The 14065-nt window shown below is 36.8% G+C and overlaps 1 protein-coding gene, 1 non-coding gene and 1 pseudogene across 20 annotated transcripts in view; 2 read left to right on the top strand and 1 right to left on the bottom strand.

Annotated features, from left to right (window-relative positions):
• Window positions 1–14065, bottom strand: part of Trip12 (thyroid hormone receptor interactor 12) — a 148437-nt gene that overhangs the window by 94060 nt on the left and 40312 nt on the right. The gene's annotated exons all lie outside the window — the stretch shown is intronic.
• Window positions 2127–2199, top strand: Trnam-cau (transfer RNA methionine (anticodon CAU)). Its single transcript has one exon. It is a non-coding gene; the product is annotated as a tRNA-Met (tRNA).
• LOC113188081 (uncharacterized) lies at window positions 6113–7008 on the top strand (annotated as a pseudogene).

Consider the following 14065-nt stretch of genomic DNA (forward strand, 5'->3'; position numbering starts at 1 on the left):
AAGCAAGTCTCAAGTGCCTCTTGTTGACTTTAAGGCATACAATATCAATAATCACTTTTACTGCTATTTAGTAAAATCCTCAGTAGACAAAAGGATTAAGAAATATCTCTAGGGATTGTGGCATAGCTCAGTGATAAATGACATGCTTATAGCATGGCTGAGGCCCTGCATTCAATCCTAGCATCCTTTAAAAAAAAAAAAAAATACACACAATTCTAACCCACAGGAGACAAAGGAGACTTAAAACTTTGTACAAACTGAAGAAAGTGGCTAGTTACAAATAGGTAATTCCTTATTGTAGGTTTAATGTTTAAATTTGATAGGCATGATGGCACATGCCTATAATTCCAGTAATTGGGAAGATGAGATGGGAGGATCACAAATATGAGGCTGGCCTGGGTTATATGCTTTCAAGGTTATCTTATAGCCAGCCTTAGTAGTTTTTCCACAATGTTGATACATTTACTAAAATGGGGAAAGACCTTTGAATTAAAGAGGAAGATGTGATAATATATGAAGATTTTACAACATATTCACAACAGATGTAAAGGTTTACCAATAAATATGTTCAATTCATGACAGCTCACAGAAATATGTATAACACAGTCTAGTCGCTCTCTTCAAAGAAGACACAGTCTCATAAGACCAACTGATCTACCACCAAGTACTTGACTAAAGTTCCCAAGAAAGGGAAAAATGACCTCTACCAAGAGAATACAGCTTTTATAATCCAAGCAACTTAGCAAGACCTTCTCTCAAAATTAAAAATAAAAAGGGTTGGGGATGTGGCTCAGTGGTAAAGCACCACTACACTCTCTATTCAGTACCAAAAAATACCATACAATTAATAAAAACAGTAAGGGGTATAACTCAGTGCTTGCTTGGCATGCCCAATGCCCTTAGTTCAATCCCCAGGTCCACAGAAAAGAACAGACACGATCAAGAACCATCCCATGACCCATGTATTTTAAATGGCTTTGGTAAGCAATACATGAAGACCTTGTGAAAAAAACCTGAAGATGTGGCAGTGACATAAATTTTAAAATATGCTAACAACTTCTTAGCTTATATTTTGTTTTGTTTGATTTTTATATATGCTATATTTTCTAGGAAAGCATGAGTATCAATAAAGAATCTGGTTTTTTGCAACTTTACTGAATAGTGCACCATTTTTAAAGTTTACACCAAAAATCCTGCTTATGACATTTAATTCTATTGTAGTGGTCATATTCAATGAATTCAAATACAGAAGCAAACACCTGAGTACACTGTCATCTTGTATTACCATACCCAAGCATTCACAGTCTACTAAGAAATTATTTGGTTATCAATTCTTCTCCTTTTGTTTACATTTATCTTTGTAAAATTCTAGTACCTGATACTGGTATTTCTAAACCATGGGTAGGTAGGCAGGCATTTTATGCATTTCTGAACTCATGATTTACATTCTATTATAATCATTACAAACAGGGAGCACTGATCTCCAAGAGTTGAGAACCACTATACTAAAACTAGTCACAACAGATGTAAAGGTTTACCAACAAATATGTTCAATTCATGACAGCTCACATAAATATGTATAACACAGTCTAGTCGCTCTCTTCAAAGAGGACACAGTCTCATAAGACCAACTGATCTACCACCAGGTACTTGACTAAAGTTCCCAAGAAAGGGAAAAATGACCTCTACCAAGAGAATACAGGTTTTGTAATCCATGCAGTTTTTAAGCCTGACCCTGACAAAGGAAGTGATACAAAAAGGAGTGTTCCAATCAAAAGCAGTATACCAAGACAAAAGAAGAGATCAGAAACTACAAAACCCACATGTCACCTGGCAAAAAATGATATGAATTGCCCTGAACACAGAGATCCATAAGCAAACAAGGCTGAAAGAACAGGCTAAGGCTAGACAGGGAAAATTTCTGTCTGTATTACTGAAGGATCTCTCTTTTCTCTGATGATGATTTACAGTAAGAGATTGACAGGGCAATGTGCAAATGCAACATATCGACATGTTCAATGACCTGGGTACAATGAGTATGCATGAGTAAACTGTAACAACTTTCATTATTATGGAAAGAAAACAGGTAGAGAGATTGTACAGAATCAAAACCATGGGGGAGGGCTGGGGATATAGCTCAGTTGGTAGAGTGCTTGCCTCATGTGCACAAGGCCCTGGGTTCAATCCCCAGCACCTCCAAAAAAAAAAAAAAAAAAAAAAAAAAAAAAAAAAACAAAACAAAACCATGGGGGAAAATGTCCCCTAAAAGGCTGGAAACTTTCAACCCAACATTTGAAAAGTAGTGGGAGGTAGGGCAAAAATAGCTAAATAACCAAAAAGTGATTGGTGATAAATCAGTGATGCAGTACTCAGTAGCTCATAAACTAAAATGACTGACAAATGCCTAGGTAAAAACCTATTCAGATGACTACAGGTTAAATTTTGTCAATATGCTGACATATTATATTTATATTAAATACATTATCAAACTTAATTCTCAAATGACACCCAAAGCATTTCTTATTCCCATTTTAAGGGTGTGAGAAGGGAGGCTCTTGCCACACACACAGCTCCTAGGCAGGAAAAGGGAATACTGAACCCAGGTATTTGACTCCCTAAATCTGCAACAGCACAGCTAAAAGTAGAGGCTCAGTAGTCAAAACAAAAGGCCTGCATCTACAATTATTAAATTTTTCCTATCCATTCTGTGTATAGGTCAAAACAAATGACTTAAGAGTTTGGAGATGCTATATGAGGTGGAAAAAAAAGTAGGCTTTTTCTTTAAATCTTCTAAAAAACATTCATCCTGCTTTCTGTATTTTAAGAAAACAGCTTTGCAAATGTGATGCAAAGACTGGTTAGTGTTAAGAAGCACTTGTATATATTCACCTTTTGGTCACACTGAAACTTTCCAGGAAGACATTCTGAGTATGGAATACTGTAAGAATGAAAGCAAATCCTCAGCAAAGGACATGAAATAATCGATGAGAGCTCAACACTTTAAGTTAATACATTTTTATGATGTGAATTATAGACTCAACTTCACCCGCCCTTTTTTATCTTTTGGGGGAAAAAATAGAACTTGGGGCTTCACGCATGCCACATAAACACTATACTAGTCCGTTCCATCTCCAGCCCTTCAATTTCACTATTGATGATTAAAGCAGGAAATATAAATGGCCAAGAAAACTAAAATGTTAAGATATTATTTAGTAGGCCCAAGGAAAGATTTGAATATGGACACTGTTAAAAAGCAAATGTTTACAACTTCCATCTAGAGGAAAGTGGCCTCTGTTCCTCTGTAGACCAAGGCAACCATGCCAGTGTTTAACACAATGCAACGATCTTGTCTCTGGGCTCCAAGGCTGGATGGGACAGACTAGCTTTCTCAGCATTACCAAAGCAGTGTTTCAAGTGGAAAAGTGTGCCCCTATATGTTTCCACAGCTTAAAACTCCACACTGTACAACTGCAGCACTGAGATGTCCTAAAACTGAAAGAAGCAAGCTACAAGTTACTCAGTCAATTCTACTATAAATTGTTCTTAAAAGGGTTCAAATTCAGTTATAAGAGACACTGAAGTCACGTTCACATCACATGTCTCCCCCAACACTCTTCTCCCTCCCCAACCAGATGAAACTTGAATGTCCATTCAAATAAAAACAAAGGACAGAATAAAGAAAGAGAAGGAACAAGTAAAATTTGAAAGGCATTCATCCTGGTTAAGTAGGGGGGAAAGAACACACCAAAACTATGATATGTTTTACTAAGCAGCATTTTAAGAAAGCAAATTACCACAGATATGCAAATAAAAATGCAAAATAATAGTAAATCTGTTACAGGTATATCACAAGTATTACAGTTCTCCTATTTCCAAACAAATGATAGGTTTCTACTTGTCAAATCACATAGAAATCATGTATAGCCACCATTTGATTTGCTTTGGTCGAGGGAATGTAAGCAGAAATGAATAATTTCTATGGAGGATGTTGTGGAGAGATTGAGGTTTTTTGTTAACCACCTTCTCTTGCCTCAGCAAGGAAACTAGCAACACACCAACAATCTCAGAATCTTAAGGTTCAGACATGGAGTACAGCCTTCAGCTGATAAGATAAACAACTTTTCAGTCACTAGCTTATAAACTACTAATGTTTAGGAGCTGTTTGTTCTAGCCCACTTTACTACATAGCCCATTTTAACTATCCTATTTCAATTCTGCCTTCACTCCAGTTGATCAAGTTTTGTTTCCTGTACAAGGAATTTAACTTGGGGACACTCTACCATTGCGCTACATCCCCAGTCCTTTTCATTTTGAAACAGAGTCTTTGCTAAGTAGCTGAGACTTCCTTGAACTTGCAATCCTCCTGTCTCAGCCTCCAGAGTTGCTGTAATTTCAGGCTTGTACCACAATATCCAGCAATCATTTTCATTATCATTTAGGATACACACACACACAGTCCCCCCCCACCCCCGCCCTGCTCTCAAGCTCTCATATTTCTGTGCCTAGAAGTGCCTGGAAAACAAATCTCCTGATTTCTAACCAAAACTAGTATTCATTGAACACCAAGAAATAAAATCCAAACTCTCAAAGTAACTAATAAATCCCCATCAAGTAAATACAACATAGCCTACATGTGACTTTTTAAACACTACTCAGCCTTCAGAGTCCAGATCAATAGGTTACCACTAGAAAAGTTTCTCACCTGACTGCCTCTAGTAGCAGCTTGCATGCACCTTTCCCCCTACCAGGTTGAAACTGCTTATGTCAAAAGATACTGTACTCTTTATTTATGTAAGTACAATGTTTTAGGAAGCATTGCACATGATATTCTACAAATAAATGAATACGGTCTTACATTGACTGTGTATTTCAGGTGTATTAAGGTAGGATTCTAACCTGCAAAAGAAGTTTAATTAAATTACATATCTCCAGAATCAAGACAGTAGAAAAATTAAGCCTAAAAAAGGCAAGTGTTCACCCAAGTTTTAAAGAACTGTGGAACTGAAACTTGTCAGAACTTTAATAAACACATACTCTCTTAATACCTTTGCTATTCTCTGCCAGCCCATCTTCTTTTGTAACACAGGAAAAATGCCAACTGCCAACTTTGGAGTCACATCTTCCCATCTTTGCAAGCAGAAAGGAAAAGGCTAAAGCTTCCAATTTTACTCAGCTTTTATCATATAACCACACCAGTCCCATCACTGTGCTCAAAAAAAAAAATGAGGTATTGTACATTCTCCCCACTCTGATCAAAATCTAGGCAATGGCTAGTCAGAGAAAGACCATGGGAGACCATCCCATGGAGAAGGACTACTATTATAAGAAGAGCCACATACACCCATGCAAACAGTATAATGCTTGGAAAAACTCAAAAGAAAGAGAACTTGACCTATGTTGAGAAGATGACAGACCTCAAGTTAAACCTAGAAACACACAGCAAAGTGGCATATAACAGCTCCAGTGACTCAGGAGGCTGAGGTAGAAGGATCTCAAGTTCAAGGAAAGCCCGGGCAACTTAGCAAGATACACTCTCAAAAATTAAAAGGGTTAGGGATACAGCTGAGTGATTAAAGGCACCCCTGGGTTTAATCCCCAATATCAACAAAAATAAAAATTTTAAAAACCTTAACAATAACAAAAGGCACAAAGGAAGAAATGAGATGTATAAGTAGACAGCAAAATATGCTTGATAAGATATGAAAAAGAGGAGCATGGACATAATAACCACAAAGAAATACAATGGAAACAGCCAGGCAGATATCAAGTCTGTCTGTAGTTCCTGGGTACCCTCAACATGGTACCAAAATAAATGTGTTAAAAGCAGTTCAAAGTGCTGTGGGATTTCTGAGACTGGAGCAGGGTAAGTATAAGCCACATCAAAAGAAATTTTGTCTGAACCTTGAAAATCCAGTAGCATGTCACTAATATAAGGCCTAGATATAGAAGGCAAACATGTTAAAGAGAACAGTGTGACCAAAAATACTAAAGAATGATGCTTTGAAGAGCAGCAGGACAGGGTGTATATTCTAGAGAGGGGCTACCCACAATCATCCCATCTTGATGGTTTCTGCAAGTGTCTGGATGTCCTGCTTTCCCTCCTGCTGTGATCATGGCTGAGAGTGCGCTGCTGCCCACCCAGATGGACCAGGGAGACTGCTACTATATGTACACTGGCCATTTCTCAGCACTTCAAGCAGAACACCAAGGAGCTTATGATCACCTGGATTCTGTGGGAGTACGGGGGGGGGGGGGGGGGGGGGGCCCGCAGCTCTTTCCCTGAATTCCGGGCAGCTGTAATAGTTTAACTTTCAAGGTCCTGTTTTTCCCTGACTTTTCCAAGCATTGCTACTAGTTGACCTAACCCATGATGCCACCTTCAACTGCTACTGTTAAGACTCTGTTGGCCAGCTACACCTGGCTGCTGAAGGCCTGGTGCCAACATGGGGACTCCTTCCTATACTTTGAGGCCACTGAACTATCCTTTTTGTCCATGGACCACCATAAAGGAGGAAATCCAGCTCGTGTGTGAGCTGGGCATGCTCGACAAGCTCTCCCTCGAGCCACCCTAACTGTCCTTGCCACCCTCACCTCCTACGCCCGAGTATGCAACACCAGCAGACATGCCCTTCACTCAGGGTCTGCAGAAGCACCTGCTGAAAGTGGCACCTCCAGATCTACGGTTCTCACTAGGGGTTTTCACTGGTCAGCCTGCTGGCCAAGAGCATGACAGTGTTGATGGCCGTGCTAGAGATCCAGACCACTGTTGATGTGGGTTTGCTCTGGCATAGGAGCCAGCCAAGCAATGCCAAGCTCATGCTGGGGCCCAACAGCAGGCTGGCTGCTCAGCCATGATATGCCCAGGGATAGGGTAGACAAGAACCCCACCAATGTCCTTCTGGAGCTGTACATCAAAGAAGCCAAGCCCAGCCACAGCCAACCAGTCTCTGGGCTTCAAGAGGAGCAGCTGCCTCCATCCCCCACTCTAATCAGGCCTTTGGGGAGTAGCTGCCCATGCACCTTGACTAGCCCAGTCCTGCTAATGAGGACAACCAGTGTTCCCAGTGGGTGGGTTGGGAGGCCAAACTCCAGAAGAACTGCTTTCAGCCTAGAGTTCAAGGAATAGCCTTGGCCTGTGCATTTCCCATCTCGAGCACTCTTACAGCATGTTCAGGAACCCTAGAAGAAAGAGCTATCCTTGTCCCTGGCTACTGCTGTAAGCAACACTGACCAGAGCATGAAGGGAAGTGAGAGCCACAAAAGCAGCCATTTGCCAATTGAGCCTTGGAGTGGGTTGTGCCATGTTGTTTATCTCAGGCTGGCAGCAAGGTGATCAAACAGTAGTGGACCCACCCCTCTGCCTTTTGAGTGCCAAAGCACTATAAGTCAAGTGGAAAACCCCATGGCCCACACTAATAACATCTGGTTTTTACATTTTTTAAGGTTTTATTTATTTATTTGTTTGTTTTTAGTGGTGCTAGGGATTTCTTAAGGTTTTAAATCCAATATTTTTACTTAATATTTTATGTTAGCATATATGATACTTTGGTTTTGGTAAAGGTCACTGCCCTTTGTAATGGTTTAACTTTCAAGGTCCTGTTTTTCTCTCTCTCGTAAAATAGAACCCTCTTGTAATAATTCTATTTTAAAGTGTGCTTTGCTGCGTGATCCCCAAAGGAGGGGCTGCTAGTCCCCCCCAAGTGGGTCTGGTTTCTCTAATCTGTACATGTGGCCTAGGGCCAATGTCTGAGTAGGTTTAGGGGGGATCTGAACCAGAATCACAGCTATCCATTAAACGGTACACACATTAATTAAAAAAAAAAAAAAAAAAAAAACACTAAAGAGAGACATTACAAGATATTTTAAATAAATAGTAATTATTTCTATTACCAAATTTTGATCTGACACCAAAAGATTTTAATCAAGTTTGGTATGGGGTATTATATAAAACGTGTTTTGCAGTATTGAATTTTTTTCAAAAATGAAATTAAAGGAGGGGAAATTTAATTGGGTACACTGAGCCTGACCCGAATCAGTCTTAAGTACAGCTTCACTATTTTCACTAGAAACACCCTAATTCAAATATAAGCACAATTTCATCCCATTTTTCTTTATAATATTAGAAAATCAGAACACATTAGAAAATACAATTAAAAATGAGAAGAGAAAAAAATCCTAGCATAACTAACATATTATGATATGAAAGTGAAGTTAGATAGTCCCATAGAAGACAACTTTCTAAAAAAGAGCAAATAATATTTGAAAATATATTTCTTTATCCAACAATTCCGTTTGTGATATCCTGGCGTAAGGAAGTACTAATACAAGTTTACAGTGATAATAAGGCTGCTCAGTGCAGTTATCACTTGCTATAAGAAAAACCTGAAACCAAATGGTCATAAAAAGAGCGATAGCATTAATTGGTTCATACATAAAGGGAAAATTATACAAACATCAAAACAACATCATTTTCCTGATAGTGACATGTAAAAAAATCTGTACAATATAGTTAATGAAAATAGCAAGCATAACGAAACAGAATAAACAAAACATAATGAAATAGTCTTCTCTTAAAAAAGAAATAAATGTACCAGGTGCAGTGATGCACACATATTATCCCAGCAATTCAAGAGGCTGAAGCATGAGCATCACCTGCCTCAGCAACCTTGTTCTAAAATAAAAAGGGCTGGAGGTATAGCTCAATAGGTAGTAAAGCATCCCCTGGGATCAATCCATAGTACCCTCATCCAAAAAATAGATAAATGTATTCAAATAAAAATTTAAAGCTATGATGAATGTCCTATTATCCAAATCTCTTGTCTTTAAAGACTCAAAAGTCTACCCCTTCTATAAATCTTCTTTATCCTTATAAACAGATGGGAATTATAGGATTCAAGTCGCCACTTCCTACAGGTTGTGAGTCACCTCTCTTCTACCCTGCAATTCCTCTCTTGCTAAATAATAAGACTGCCTTATACTTCTCCAAGTCAACCTTTAGGGACTTGGACTATAGTTTTTATACAATGAACCAATAAATATCAGCTGAACAAAATAAAAGGTCAATTCTCCTGTAGTACAAAGGGAGATAACATGTGAGAATATTTACATAAAAAAGTATTCTGGGAGTGGGGGGGGGGAGGAAGACATGACTATTAGGGAAGAAGAATAGAGTTTGGGGTGGGGTGAAAAACTGGGAAATGGGTAGATACAAATAACATATATACTTATATAAAACTGTCACAATGAATTTCTTTGTACAATTAAATGCACTAATAATTACTTTTTTAAAAAGAGGGAGAAAAAATTGTATTCCCAGCTAGGCCTGGTGGCACAGACCTACAGTCACAGCTACTCAGGAGGCCGAGACAGAAGGATCACAAGTTGCGTAATGTCAGCCAGACCTACCCCTTAATTCTATTTTAATTCTATTTTTTTTCAATGTTTAATCTCATTACTAGGGAATAAAACTTAATGAGTAAAACCAGTAAAACAAAACTTTTGAGTTTCACACTAGTAGAAAAATACAAAATGGAGATAACATGAACAATTTTAAAAAGCACTACTCTTTGTGATGGTGATAATGTAAACTGGAGAAAAAAGATTAATGTAAAACAAGTTGATCATAAATATCTCCCTTTGAAAAAGCAATTTCACTTTCAGAAGCTTATACTGCAGATACATCTCCCTTTGAAAAAGCAATTACACTTTCAGGAGCCTATACTGCAGAGACGTCTGAAATACAAACAGTTAAGCATGCATGGGCAAACAACTTTTCCACTGTGACTATTTAGCTATCTCAAACCTAGAAATGTAATCATGGTAAATCCATATTCTTCAATTATGGTTCACCTATAAACATTACCAAAAGATCATAAGAACATAGGCAAATGTTTATGTTACCATGCTGGGTGAAAAGAGCAGGAGAGCATACTATTATGTATGGTGAAATCATCTACATGCCGAACTGTATTTCAAAGACAAATAAAAAGCAAAATGTTAAGTAAAGGATTATCTCTGGAAGGTATACATCTTCTTGTACTTTCCCATGTTTCATCCCTTTGAAACACTTTTTAAACAAAAATAAAACTATTTCTTTGTATACAATAAATGCTGATTTTAAAATCCTCAGCTTTGAAAAAATTAATGAAAAGCCATAGCCTATAGTTCTCACAAGTAACTTTTTGACACAGTAATTAATTATTATTAAATTTTTGTAGACAAATTTTTAAAGGAAATAAGGGGTTGGATGGATTACATTCAACCATTTCCTTTCACACTTCAAACAATTTCAATAGACTATAGTCAAATGTAAAAATAACTCATAATGAACTGAGAAGAATTATTATTTTTGATATGGAGAAGGCAAAGAAAAAACAGACAGTGATGTAGACTTGATTACCTAATTTTATAAACTTCTATAAATTAAAATAAAACATAAAAAAAAATTAAGAAAAAATATTTTGGTAAAGTCCCCAAGGTTTCAATTAAAAAAATAAAATAAAAAAGAAGCATCTCTGAAATTAAAACTAAGAATACTAACAAATAACACACATATAATAAGTTAAAATGACGAAAATGTGGCAAGATTTTCAATTCTATAATAACCAAGGAAATGCTAACTTGAGCGAAAGGAATCCTTTTTTCTGCAAACTTTTCTTTTAAAAAACGGTAAGCTCAGGAGGGATGCTGGGGAATGGTACTGGCCAAATTATACTGTTATATTGGGTGGATGTAAAAATACATAACAAATCCCATCACTATGTACAACTACAATACACCAATAAAAATATGAAAAAACAAAAAAGGTGCTATATTGACTAGGATTTGTAGAAATGAGCACTCTCAGAAAGTATTAGGAGTATAAACTGATCCCATCTTTCTTAAAGACAATTTGGCAATCCATTAAGGGTATTCATACCCTTAAAGCCTATAAATCCATATTCAAGAATTTAATTGAAGCAGAATCTCACTCAAATGTAACAAGAATATCCATATTTCTTATAGCAAAACACTTGAGGGGCCAGACTAGAAGTCCAAATTTGAATCACAGGCTTTCATATCAAAGAAAATTATGAAGCCATTGAAAATTCTCATGGAATAATGTTATAGAATTGCAAAAAAATATATCTAGTGACAACTGGTTACTACATTATCTCTACTATTTTAATGTTGGAAGTATATGTACAGAAAAGATTATTACAACATGGAGTACAAATATGAACCATGGTTGTCTGAGTGGTAGGATTCGTATTATTTAATTTTCCTGAAGCTTCCCAATTTTCTCTTCTCCATATACTACTTTTATAATAAAAATAATGAGGTACATATACAAAATGGAATATTACTCAGCCTTCAAGAATGAAATTATGGCATTTGCAAAGTAAATGGATGAAGCTGGAGAATATCATGTTAAGCAAAATAAGCCAAACCCAAAAACACACCAAAGGCTGAATATTTCCTCTGATAAGTGGATGCTCATCCATAATGGGGGTGAAGGGAGGGATGAAGGAACTTTGTATTATGCAGAAAGGGGAGTAAAGGAAGAGGAGAGGGTGTTAGGATTAGAAGGACAGTGGAATGAGAAGGACATTATGACCCTAAATATATGTATGATTACACTACTAGTGTGACTCTATGTTCAGCCAGAAGGGAAGCTATACTCCATTTGTGTACAATGTGTTAAAATGCATTCTACTGTCATGTATGACTAATTAGAACAAATTTAAAAAGAAACTATCACTATGTGAACTTTAAGCAAAATTGCTATAAAAGTGAATTCAATCCCACCACTGACATTTTAGAAAAACAGGTGGAAAGCACATAATATAATGAAAAAACTAAGGGGTAACCTACAAATACCTGTGCTAGAGGTGGAAAAGGCTAGAAGTATCCCTGAGAGCAAGCCAACAGAGAAGCAGTGGAAGGTAGTGATTTCCTAAAGAAGAAAAAGAGAACAGAAAAGAGAGGAACAGATCAGCTATCATCCAAAAATTCACAGAGAGAAAGGAATGAGAAAAATTATAGAAGAGGAGTAAGATATCTAGTTTAATTACAGATGGTAATGATGGATGAGTGAAAAAAAAGCAGAGGGGAATAATCATGAGAGATTAAAATATATTCCAAAGATTCTACTTTCTTTTATCTTAGAATAATAATTTACATTTATCCCTAGGAAAAAATAAGTGACCTTGATTTGGAAGAAAGGTAGGAGTGGTCAGCAAAGGGAGGCTACAAAGGCAGCAGTTTGATGCAGATATGGAGAACAGAGTAGATCAAAAATGAATTAATTAAAAAATTCTAGGAGTAAAACCTACTTCTTTTTCCACTTTTACTGGTTTATTATAAAGGATATTTAAAACCTGCTTCTTAAATCCTAACCTGAATAAATTAACACACTTCAGTTGAAAGTACTTTATCCTCTATTCCAAGTCCTTCATTATATGAATCAAGTAGTCTGTGTAGTGAAAACAGGTTGGCATAATGAATGGCAAACTTTCATGTCAAGCAGTCTGGAAGTGAGTCCTGACTACTGACTGCACATGGGTGAGGGAGCTTCTGCATTTATAAGATAGGGATTATATTTAATAAATAGAAACCCCATATTGGTACACAGAGTTTCTGTGAATGTTAATTAAAAGAATATGTTCAACAATCTTTTAAATATAAAACACTTCACTAATGCTACTATGGTAACATCCTGTTACAATCATTATTTCAATCACTGTTGGTTATGTAGCTTTACAAGCAGAGCTACTGTTTTCAGGAAACAAAACCACCATAACAACATTTTACTTAGGAAAGCTGACCAATGGGAATCACATGAAGAGAACGAAAATATAGTCATAACTTTTCTCACCCAAATAATCCAAATCTTTTCATTCCCAAAAATCATTGGAGAAGTTTCTTAGATATTAACAGCTAGTATACCATTCTATAGGGGTTGCAAAAGTTAGTCTGGAGTCTGAAGAGAAGACCTTCAAAGTCCCTTCCCTGCTCTGAGATTTTACTTTCAGAAAAACAATTAAGAAGGCAGAATGATATTCTAATACCTTCTAATTTGCATTCTTAGTTAAATTTGATAAGGTTCTTTGGCCCAATTTCTTAGTTTCTGTATCCTGATAATTATCCATATACAAAAATTGGGGGGGGGGGGGTGTAAATATCCAAAGTTACTACTAAATTACTAAACTGTGCTATGGCCACACAACACAGTTGAACACAAAAATTTGAAAAGTCAGGTTTCAAAGAACCTTTTTTTCTCATTTGGTGGTGGTACTGGAGATTGAACCCAGGAATACCAATGCACTAAGACAACCCAAATGTTTGTCAGTTCATGTGTAATCATCCAAATACAATCTGAAGATAAATATGTATAAAATTAGTTATTCAAAAGACATAGTTTAAAAATTTTAATCTGAGAAGATACATTGCTGTATTAATAGTAACCACATTATATGGAATGTGGAAATGTAATTTTCTGTATTTTCAAATTTCTTCAAAATGAGTACGTAGTACTCTTCATAATAAATGGAAGGAATGTTTTTTAAAATCATCATAAAATTAAGGTGGCTACTTCAAAAAACAATCTGAATGTAAAAAGCTAAAGTTTTCAGAATAGTACTCTCCACCAAGCATGGTGCTAAAAGCTCAGCATAAGTAAAGCGATAATGTGGGTTAGTGGTGTGATTCGGTAGTAGAGCCCTTGCCTCCCAAGTAGAAAGGGGTGGATTCCCAGAATCCAAAACAAAACAAAAATATTTATAAAAAGCTGGGCAAAGCGCACATGCCCAGCTACTTAGGAGACTGGGGCAGAAAGATGACAAGTTCCAAGCCAGCCTCAGCAATTTAGTGAGACCATCTCAAATTAAAAAATAAAAAAGAAGCGATTGCGATGGTGCACGCCTGTCTGTAATCCTACTGACCTTGGGAGGGAGGCTGAACCAGGAGGATCACAAGTTCAAGTCTAGCCTTGGACTTTTAGCAAGACCTCACTCAAAACATGAAAAGGGCTGTAACTCAGTAGTCAAGACCCACCATATTCATTCCCCAGTGCCAGAACAAAAAG

Source organism: Urocitellus parryii, chromosome 1 (genome assembly GCF_045843805.1).
Source record: "Urocitellus parryii isolate mUroPar1 chromosome 1, mUroPar1.hap1, whole genome shotgun sequence".
Taxonomy (NCBI): Eukaryota; Metazoa; Chordata; class Mammalia; order Rodentia; family Sciuridae; genus Urocitellus; species Urocitellus parryii.